An 11,197-nucleotide genomic window follows, 5' to 3' on the forward strand; every position below is an offset into this window, starting at 1 on the left:
ATATGGCTTTGATACCGAGTCTGGAATACAATACTTTTAGTGTCATATGATTTACATGTCATTCAAGTATAAAATTAGTTTTAGTTTTAGTAATGTAGATAAATAAAGTATCTTTATTAACTTTATTCAAATATACGTCATTGGTTTGCCTCAACAGAATACATTTATTTGGCAAATACAGTTACCATAATATAATGGAAGGAACCGTTATTGAAAATAAAATAAATAATATTTGTTTGTTTATATTTTTAGTAAAAAAACCTTGCTTTTCTTAATTATACTTTAAGTTCATTTAAACCATCCTTATCATTAGAAACTTGTATGAGGCAATACTAAACTCGGAATTGAGGAGGTGCGCAGTCTACAGCAGTATTAGACAGGAATTGCTATGGAGTAGTTTATTCAGCTGTTATTACTTTTGATTTCTGCTAGTTATTGAATAATAAACTAACATTAATGACAGTCACATTTTTGTAAATGACCTGAATTTGTAGGAAGAAACAGATTTTCTCTGAGAGCGTACAAGTGAGTTCAACGACAAACATTTACCCTCTTTCGGCCTCCGTTCCTGGAGGCAGCCCGTCAACTCTGATATGTATTTCCGGGAGAACTTTTATTCTGTCTTACAAGTTAGTATCTACCGAATTTCTCTATAGCCATCGTAATTGGACAGTATCAAGTATTCAGCTGAGTTTCCATAGCAACACTTCACTATATTATTACAAGATATAAAGTAAAAGTATGAAACGATACAGTTGAATTGTCATTTTTTTATCATAATTTATATTTAAATTATACTTTAACCTTGAGATCGTTTCACCCGCTATACTATGACGTTGGCCGTGAAGTAATACTTTGGACTATAATTTTAAAATGTTCTCTTTATATATACAGTTTTTACGGGGTTACAAGAAAAGAGGTTTTTGAAGGTGAAAATTTAGGGCATAAGTGAGTTGAAGTGGTCAAAAATTTAAATTTTTAGAAGTTTTAAAGACAAGATTTTCTTTTGAGGTCGCATAGTCCTTTAATACCTAACTGCTATAGATAAATTTAAATAAATCTTAAGATTTAGATGCAAAAGACAGACCTGCGTATTTTAACCACATAAATCACATTTCACGTTTTTTTGCTATCAGTATTTTAAATAAACGCAAAAAGAGATGCAAACATAAATGGCGAGAAATATCCAGCAATCATATAGTAAGACTATCAAATCCACTAATATAATATTATCAAAATCCTTACAGTCAAACATTATCGAACCAAGCCTCCTTTGGAAAATACGTAGCCCATGACAATGAGAAAAGCCTAGAATAGTACAAAATCATAACGTAAATTGAAACCATATAAATCCACTCCATGTGTTGGCCAGTCATGGGATGGACTTAATGCTGTGTGGACCTATCGTGATATGATCCGTAAGGATATTAAAATCACTAAATTTAAAAAGGTCACATCATACTTCTAAAATAATGAAAGTAACATAAAAATACTGACAAATAGAAATTTAGAAAACAATGAATTTTAATAAACAATAGTTACAGTAAAAAGTAAACTAAAACTATTTGATTGAAAGTTCAATTCCATTACTGCTTCTATAATTTTCCTACAGATTCTCGTTGACAATATCATTGCTGATAGTTCTTTTAGGAATAGAAACCTAAAAATTAAAACGTTATATACAGATTATACAGGGGGTACATAAAGTCCTGCACAGGTATAATATTTTCTGAACGGTAACAGATAAATCAACAAGATTTGGTACATCAACACTAAACCTAAAAATCTACTTTTTGAAGGAACTATCAGTTTTCTGTAATATAATGGCGACGTCCCGCAAGGAGTCACAAGGAAATCTTAAATAGGAGCATAGGTCAAAATGCATATCATTTTAAAGGGCTTATCTAGCAGAGTTTAATGCCGCAAACCGCACTCAAAAAGATTGATCCAGTACAAAATGGCGGCTGTTAAAAGCTTTTACTTGGTTACATTTTATTAGTAGCAATAACCTAAATACTACTTTATGCTTGTAAGTTGTACAGAAGTGAACTATGACGTTAGTTATCCTCAAGGGTTACAAATTTGGTCCTAATATATTGATAACGGGGAAAACCTGACAACAGTAACAATAATTAGAAAGCTCTTATCTTTGGGCCGCAGTTTGGACTTTCCTATTAGCCAGTCTATTCATAGTAGGCTATTCTAGTTTTCTTGTTTTAGTAGTGCTGTCCAACCTTTCTATCAGTGCGCTTTAGTACAAAAGAGTTTGTCGTATTGCTTGTAGTTCTTTAACTACACTATGTCGCTTGACGAACGTGAACGTATAACACTTCTTATGATGGTTGGTTGGGGAAACAACAGACGAGGAAGCATGCCATTTATTTAATGACTACTTTCACGATAGGCAGCCAATTTCCAGAACAACTGTAGGGAGAACTGTTCAACGCTTTATGGAAACAGGAAGTGTTTCCGATCGTCATAGGTCAGGAAGGCCCGCTACTGCGACAACCGAAGACAACTCTTTAGATGTATTGCAGTCATTTATTGAGAACCCGCAAGAGTCCCTACGCTCAGCAGCACAAACTCATGACATCTCTGTTACGTCTGTTAAAAAAATTCTGAAAGGGTCTAATTTTAAGCCTTATAAAGTTCATTTGGTGCACGAACTCAACGAAGATGATTTCGATCGACGTATAGAATTTTGTGAAACTATGATGGCCAAAATAGATCGCAACGAAATTGATGTAAACAACATTGTGTTTTCAGACGAGTGTTCATTTATGCTGACTGGAAGCGTAAACAGGCACAATTGCCTTACTGGAGTAGCGAAAATCCTCACTGGATGCGGGAGGCACATAAGCAGTATCCACTAAAGGTGAATGTCTGGCTTGGTGTGATAGGTACCCAGTAGGTAGGTCCTTTCTTTATTGAAGGAAATTTAAATGCAATATCATACCAACGTTTGCTGGAAAATGAAATTACACCAGCACTTCGAAACATGTTTGGAGAACATTTCCAGAATATCTGGTTTCAAAAAGAAGGAGCACCCCCACACTACGGCATCGACGTAAGAGCCTATTTAAACACTGTTTTTTGGCAACGGTGGATCGGAAGGCGGGGGACTGTAGAATGGCCAGCGCGTTCACCAGATCTGTCTCCATTAGACTATTTTGTTTGGGGTTACCTTAGGGACAACGTCTATAAAAACAAAGCCTCAAAATTTAAATGAACTGAAAGAAAGAATACTTCAAGAATGTCAGGCGATTCCTCAAGTTGACCTGCAAAATTCTGTTAATAGTTTTTATGTGCGTCTTTCCAACTGTCAAATAACCGGAGGTGAACAATTCGAACATTTACTCTGAAAACATTTAGTAAGTAAACATCTTTTTTAAATACAACATTTGAACAGCCGCCATTTTGTACTGGATCAATCTTTTTGAGTGCGGTTTGCGGCATTAAACTCTGCTAGATAAGCCCTTTAAAATGATGTGCATATTGACCTATGCTCGTATTTAAAATTTCCTTGTGACTCCTTTCGGGACGTCCCCATGATATTACAGAAAACTGATAGTTCCTTCAAAAAGCAGATTTTTAGGTGTAGTGTTGATTTACCAAATCTTGTTGATTTATCTGTTATTGTTCAGAAAATATTATACCTGTGCAGGACTTTATGTAAACCCTGTATTTAATACTAGATGTATGAAAACATTTAAAATGTAGAACACATAGTAGCAAATATTAGTGGTCAGGTTTAAGCATAAAGAAAGCTTTTTCGTAATGGTTGAGTAACAAAGCACTTTTTATGACATTTCTTCGACGGAAACTATATTACGGTATATTATGATAATAGAAGCTTAAATTATTGACTTAATATTGTAAGACAAAGTTCCCAAACTGAACATAAATACTCAGTTTCAGCTGTATAATACCACAGGGATAACCTGTAGCAGTAAGGCATACAGTTGAGGTAGCAGTAAACTCAGGCAACCGACCAATACTGTATACTCCAAGTTTATTACGTTACAGCTTTATAATTGGGTCTATCAATACTTCTTAATAGTGCAAATATAGCTTGTTATTACTAATTAAGTTATTGAGACCTTAAATAAAATATATATTGACTTGAGTACGAAATATTTGAGTTTCACATAGAGTTACTTTATAAATAAATTTGCATTTTTTTGAATGTTTATGTAAGAATAAACAGTCTAGTAATTTTATTTAACTACCCCATATCCACATTCAATACGGAATAATTTAAATAGTTTTTGTTTTAATAGTCATTTTACACACTCAAATCATTTATGAAACACATAAATTATTTATTAAATTTGTATATAATAATATATGGTATACAGTATATATATATATATATATATATATATATATATATATATATATATATATATATATATAATAGTGTTTATTGTATATAATCAAATGTATTAATAAGTTTTTTTATTATAAACCTCACTGTTTTAAGACTTTTAAAATTTAGTTTTTTGCATTAAATTTAAGTTTTAAACTTGATACCTTGTTTAACGATGACTCCAAAAATTTAAAATTTTAAGGTATTTATAATTTTCTAGTACCTTTTAGTGCTCGAAATGTATCATTCTTCTGAAAACTCCTATAAAGCATTTCCAATATAATCAATACTATACGTTTAACAAATAAATTTATAACTATATAAAGTGTCCCTATATTTTAAAAGTGAATACTTCAAACAGAATTACACTCAATTTATTCCACTCTATAGCATGTATAAGGTATTTGATAACTGGAATATTTAATGAGTTTGAGATTTTATTTGATACCTTTGAAATTTTTTATTTTGAAATTTACGTGTCTGAATATTAACCCTTAATCTACCTTCTATGAGTCTACTCTGGCTTGAATTTAGGAACAGAAATTAAAAATTATTTCTGAGCAGATTAACGGTGTTTTTAAAATTATTGCTGAGTAAATGGCACCGATAATAGGAAAAAAATGCTTTGATTATAACTTTTCATTTAAATTAAATAGAAATTTCCTCAAAGTTAAGCACTATACGAATTTTGAATTACTGATGTCACTGATTTGCCACACATCAATAATATTTTTTTAGTTGTGACTAAATTAACATTTACAAACAAAGATCATATCACTCCCTCGTATATCACAGCTATCACCGGCTCTCGGAAACTAGATATCATGCCAATACCCTAGCAAAATCATTAATTGACTGCCCCTTCACCTCATTCGATCATTGCTTAAAAACCCCTCCTCCTCCTGCAATTCGCTTTTTGTGCTACAGTTTACTTGTAGATCCGCATATTAATATAGATAAATATATGTAATAAACGTTTCTTGATATTAAACATTGTAGTAAAAGAAAATTAATAACTTCTGTTATAAGGAACTTCTACAATAATTCTTCTATGTTTTGATAAAATTAACTAATATAATGTTTGTGTGATGAAAATTAGATCCGTCCTTTATACATAGATTGTGTGGTAATACCGTAAGAGAGATATAAAACTATTGAATACTGGTATAATAGACGTTGTTATATTATACAAGCTTTTATTGTATGTCTATTATCTAATATTGGACTAGTACGATTCATATGAGTTATCATAAAGACTAATAAATAACAAGAAAAAAGATTACACCATGTTAAAGGAGTTGACACGATAAAGATAAGAAAGCAAAGCATGTCCAGAGCTGAATAAAGGAATGAAACGGAAGGTTGCAAGGCTGCCATGACAGGATACCCATCAACTCACAGTAGGCTAACTCCGAGGCTACTTCAATCTGTTGGTGACATATTTTTATTCACTGTATCCACTTGTTTGTTATAATATGAAAAGTTCTTGTTCACGAGGAATATTTGCACTATTAAAATAATTTTGAAAAATAACCTATAAACTCTAAATTGTATTACTTAAATAAAAAATGTCATACTTTTAACATTTTACCATTGGCAATGAATGAATAAATTATATTATATATTAAGAAGATAATTATTTCTTTAACAATGGAATGAGGAAAGCGATTCAGTCGTAATCCAGCTTTGACAATGACAATGGGTTACCTCGGTGAAACCTCAACTCTTGGCTCTCATCAAGCAAAGTTATTTCTCCAAAACAGAAACTGAATGTTGAAAACAATTTCCTTATTCTGTATGATTTATATTTGTAACTCATCTTGTTATCAACATAATGATAATGCTATTATTATTTTTAATTCTTCTGTTGTTAATAATATTATTTATTGCATTGGAATGGCCACTTTTTACATTGAATTAGCTTACAGCAGATGATAAATGGAGTGGGAAAGGGTATTAAAACTGTATCCCTGAAGAACATTAATGCGGTAAATAAAACTTTCTACTTAGAATTCACTATGGGAGTATTAATGGATTCTTAGATGAATTGTCTTCCACTGTAAATGTACCCTTTAGGTTTGTTTGGAGATATTATAAGAACTAAGCAATAAAGGGTGGTGGCATACATAAAAACAAATAAAATAAATTTTATTAGTACACATGGAAACCATCCAAATGTGTAGCTGAAATGTAGGATAAAATTATAAATAGAGAAATAGTCAATAGCTGAAATAATTTGGGAAAAGAGAGCCAAGTTCGCAACCTTGTGTTACTTAAAATCGATATAGGAATTTCTCTTAAGAAAGGAAATAGGTCGTCAGTTATGCTAAATTTGGTGGGGTTAAATTTGAAAAGGATTGACGACTTTAAAATATATGTGTTTGCGTCATATTATAATTTTATAATCTTGACACGCATAAAATCGACAGTCCGTAATAAACAATGAATTAATGAGTGATTTACGTGTTATTACACACGTAGTGATACCAAATTTTTAGGAATCTAAGTATTTTATAAATTCATTCTAATGGCACTAAACCCTCATTTAATAATTAATTAAGAACTATTTATAAACATATAAATAAATTCAGTGCGAAGTTTTCTAACTTACTTATGGAGTGATAGTTACTATATTTAGATGTAATAGTCATAGTCCATAGCTTTGAAATGTTAAAACAAAGTAATGAGTACTTACAGAAGCAAACTGTGAAGCTAATATAGAAGAGTTGGGAACCATTTGTCTTGTATAATGTGGAGCCTTACTCCTCGTAAACTTCCTACAGCCTCTCTGAGATACAGCTTTTGTACTTATGTTTGTTTAAGTATGTTAGCGGCAATTATTTACAAGCTAAACCGTCCCACTTAGCATTGCTTTCAACAAAATATTTTACCATTAATATCTCGTCATCTCTTTGAAGCTTTTTTCATTTTAAGTGTCTCTTTGAAATATTAAGTGAAGGACATGTATCATCCAACTTAATTTCACTTGCAATGTGAATATAAATTATTAATTTTATAATTTTAAATAACCACGTACAAAATAAAATCTTAAGGTAATTTAAATATTTAAGATTTCGCTCTCATTTTTTAATATACAAATTATTGTCTATAATACTGAATAAATATTTTAATACAAAAAGTGTTATACATTTTAATAAATGTGTAAATAAAATTATGTAGTCAAGCTGGAATAATACATTCAATAAAAATCTGATACCATATCAAATCGTTTGAGGGCTGAGAGCGTTACGAGAACTCTACTGCATATGTCAAAATTAAGAAATCTAAGTTATTTAAACCGATAGCCTACTTCACGTCACTGGAAAAAGTAAATATACTGTAGACTGTAGACAGATTTTGTTATACTCTCAATTTTTTTTTTTTTTTAACGTATGGGGAATGCATTTGCGCACGGATTGTGGGACTCCCTTGCGGACTACCCACTAAACCCCCTACGGGCCACGGAGGGCCCAGGCCGGTACCCTCTCGGATGACATCTTGCCTGGTCCGTGTGTCTTATGTCCCAACCAGGACAAAGCTACTTGTTTCGGAAGCTAGGGGTCAGCCAGGCATCCGTCTTCACGCTTCTGATGAAGGATCGCATGTCCATGAGTGGTGACTGCATTCCAGGCGTCCTCACTCTGCAGCATCATCTCCACAATGGTCTCTGCCGAAACATCGCCAAATGTGGTGGCGAGCGCTTGCCTGGCCTCGGTGAAGCGCCCGCAAGCGAAGAAGGTGTGATGAACATCATTATCTTCCTAAGGGAAGTAAGCACACCGAGGCGACCTGACTTTTCCCATCCTGTAGAGGTACTTCCTAAAGTAACCGTGCCCCGTCAGGAACTGACACAGGTAGAAATCTATCTCCCCGTAGCCACTCTCAAACATTGCCTTTACTAAAAATAAATATTATAATAAGTATTGATAGAAATATATTGTACAATCAGCCTTTTAATCAAAAAGTGAGGTATTATTTAAAATGTAGCAACCTACATATTCGTTTATAAATTTAAATAAATATTTATAGGATGTGATTACCAATTGATTTGTAATTCCTGCAATGAGGTAAGTGGTACAAATAAATTAAACTTGACATGGAATTTAAAATATATCTGCAAAATATTACTTAATATTTACTTATTTATATAATACATAATTACTTATTATCATTATTACTTGAATATATAAGCATGCATTTACAAAATTGGTATAATATTAGAGAATATGGTTTAGTTACCATTGTATTTGTTTAGATTATTAAATAAAGTAGTAACTTTACATTCAATATAATGTATATTTGGTTTTCATTACGTTACTTTCACTTCTTATTTACGTTGAATATCCATACATTTATTCCTTTTTTTACATTATTTGTCCAAATGCACCAGTTTTAACATTAATTTTTTCTACCAAACGTTATTTAATCCCATTATTGCATGGAAATAAAATTAACTTTATTGTGAAGATAAAATGGTGAGGTTAAAAACCACATACACACATCTGGATGATCCTTTTCAAGATTCAATCAGTGGACACTCTCGGTAATTGAATTGCGATCCTGTATAAACTCGGCCCAAACCAATCGTGTGAGTGGGAGAACTCTGTTACTTCTAATTCGTAAATGATTAAAATTAATTATAATTTAGGGATAAAATTATATTGTGAAAATTGAAAATATTTGCTTTATATTAACTTAGTTTTATTATTACGTGATCATCGTAAGGAAAATGAGTTATTACAGTTTTCCTTAAAGTACGTTAAACCATATAAGTTATACAGTATGTATACAAGTACTTGTCACTCCAACCGTACTTGAACTGGAATCTCTCACTTACAGATCAAGAATGTCATCCTTACATCAAAAGATAAGAAATGAATTATATATTTGTTGCTGCTGCTAATTTTATCGTTTATTATATGTCAGTTTATGTTATGTGTTATTTCTATTGTACAATTATATCTCACCAAGTTATTTATACTTGAATTTCTTGTAAGGTTACTTAATATGTTATACCATTTATATATAGTTAACGTTTTCCTGCCAATTTGTAAAGAGGGGTCTTACAGTTATATATTCACTTTAATAAAATTATTTTTTACTGAATAGTTTTCAAAATTTCACGAAAGAACAAGAATGCGCATATCCATTTCCATTTAGCAATATTTTTTTAATAACATAAAGTGATGTTATTATAATTTATATTTAGTTTTTTTTTTAAGTTAAAACAATTATTTAAAACTCTTTACTGCATGTTTAACTAATCGATAAGTAAATATTTAGCCTTGCATTAAACTCGTTAATTATTATACATAAGGTGCTATTTTATTGCATTTGTATTTTGTACTAAAATGGTTCTAATAATGGAATGCAGTCCTTTGTCACAAATCAAAACAATACAGTATAGTTTATTGTACTGTATTATCTAGTAAGACAGCTGTGGAAACGTACGGAGGGTATGTTTAAAGATTACTTCTTGGGAAGATTAAATTGAAAATAACTAGGTAAATATCTCGCCGACTCTGGAGACGCAATATTGTGCTCTCTTCCCGGTATGTTTCAAAGGTTTGGTCTTAGAAATGTTGCACAGCTTCCCTTTCCAAACCACTGACAAATTTTAGTAAATGTATGAGCGTTGTGAATAATTTTTAGCTACATTACCCTTACCATTGACTGTGGTTAAAAGGGCGTAAGTCACAAAAGTAATATTGGGAAGTACATAAAAAATATTTATCTTTTTTTGACAAAAATAAATCTTAGCAATACGTTTTATTAAAAGCTCATCTAGTGATTATTATATATTATATTTTATAATTAGTAGAAAGAGTTATTTTCAAAGAATTAAATTTTAAAATTTTGTCAAAATACAACTCAAAGATTTATAGTTAGCGGCGAGTTGTGGTTAAAAACTTAAAATACCTTCTTTCAGGTTAAATGCAGTTCTAAAGTATTGCAAAACAAATATTTAAAATATATTGATGAAAATATACATATCAAAATGTAAAGAAAAACCCATGAAACACCAATAAGAACTAAATTTCATCATCTCTGTACACATGTTGTCTGTATATCTGTGGTCCGTTAGTCTTTCATTGCATCAAAGCACTCTTTGCAATGACTATAAATGTCTCATCTAGCAAAATATCTCAGTACTCATTTTCAAAATATCTAGCATTTCAACTTTTTTAATTTTTTACCTGATTGATAGTCAGGTACTGTTAGTGATTAAACAGCTGCTTGTAAATTCGACATGAAAAACGTAGAACGAGGTAGGAAACAGTTTACATCAGAAATTCTTGAAATATACTGCTAAGTATTATTGCGTTAAATAACTTGTTTTTTATTGCCTAATATGAAAAGGCTACTTTTATTGAACAATAATTATGCATATATTTTTTGGCCAATTTATTCTCTATATTTGCCTTTATTTTACTAAACTGTATATACTGCACTAATTCTATATCTCTTTCTGCGGCCTAGTGCCTACAATACCATTCCTTACTGGATTAAAATATTCACGTACAGTGACAGACCAATGAACCATTGTTTCACGAATCAGCTGTTTACTGTACACTCACCAACCAATCACAACGGTTGACTTATCAATTGCCCACCTTGCAAGCGACTGCACGCTTGCTCAGTGTACGCTCAGTCCCGCCTGGGGCACTTATATAGCACTCTCAGCCACTGCTGACCATACTTACTCAACACGTGACTTTATGCCCCATGTGTTACTCTCTCATTTAAATATTAGTTTTTATCTCTATTTGTTGCACATTTACATTAACATTAAAGTCAGTGCTCTGGATTGGCAACCAGAACGTCTCT

The sequence above is a fragment of the Homalodisca vitripennis genome, chromosome 6 (genome assembly GCF_021130785.1).
Source record: "Homalodisca vitripennis isolate AUS2020 chromosome 6, UT_GWSS_2.1, whole genome shotgun sequence".
In the NCBI taxonomy this organism is placed as follows: Eukaryota; Metazoa; Arthropoda; class Insecta; order Hemiptera; family Cicadellidae; genus Homalodisca; species Homalodisca vitripennis.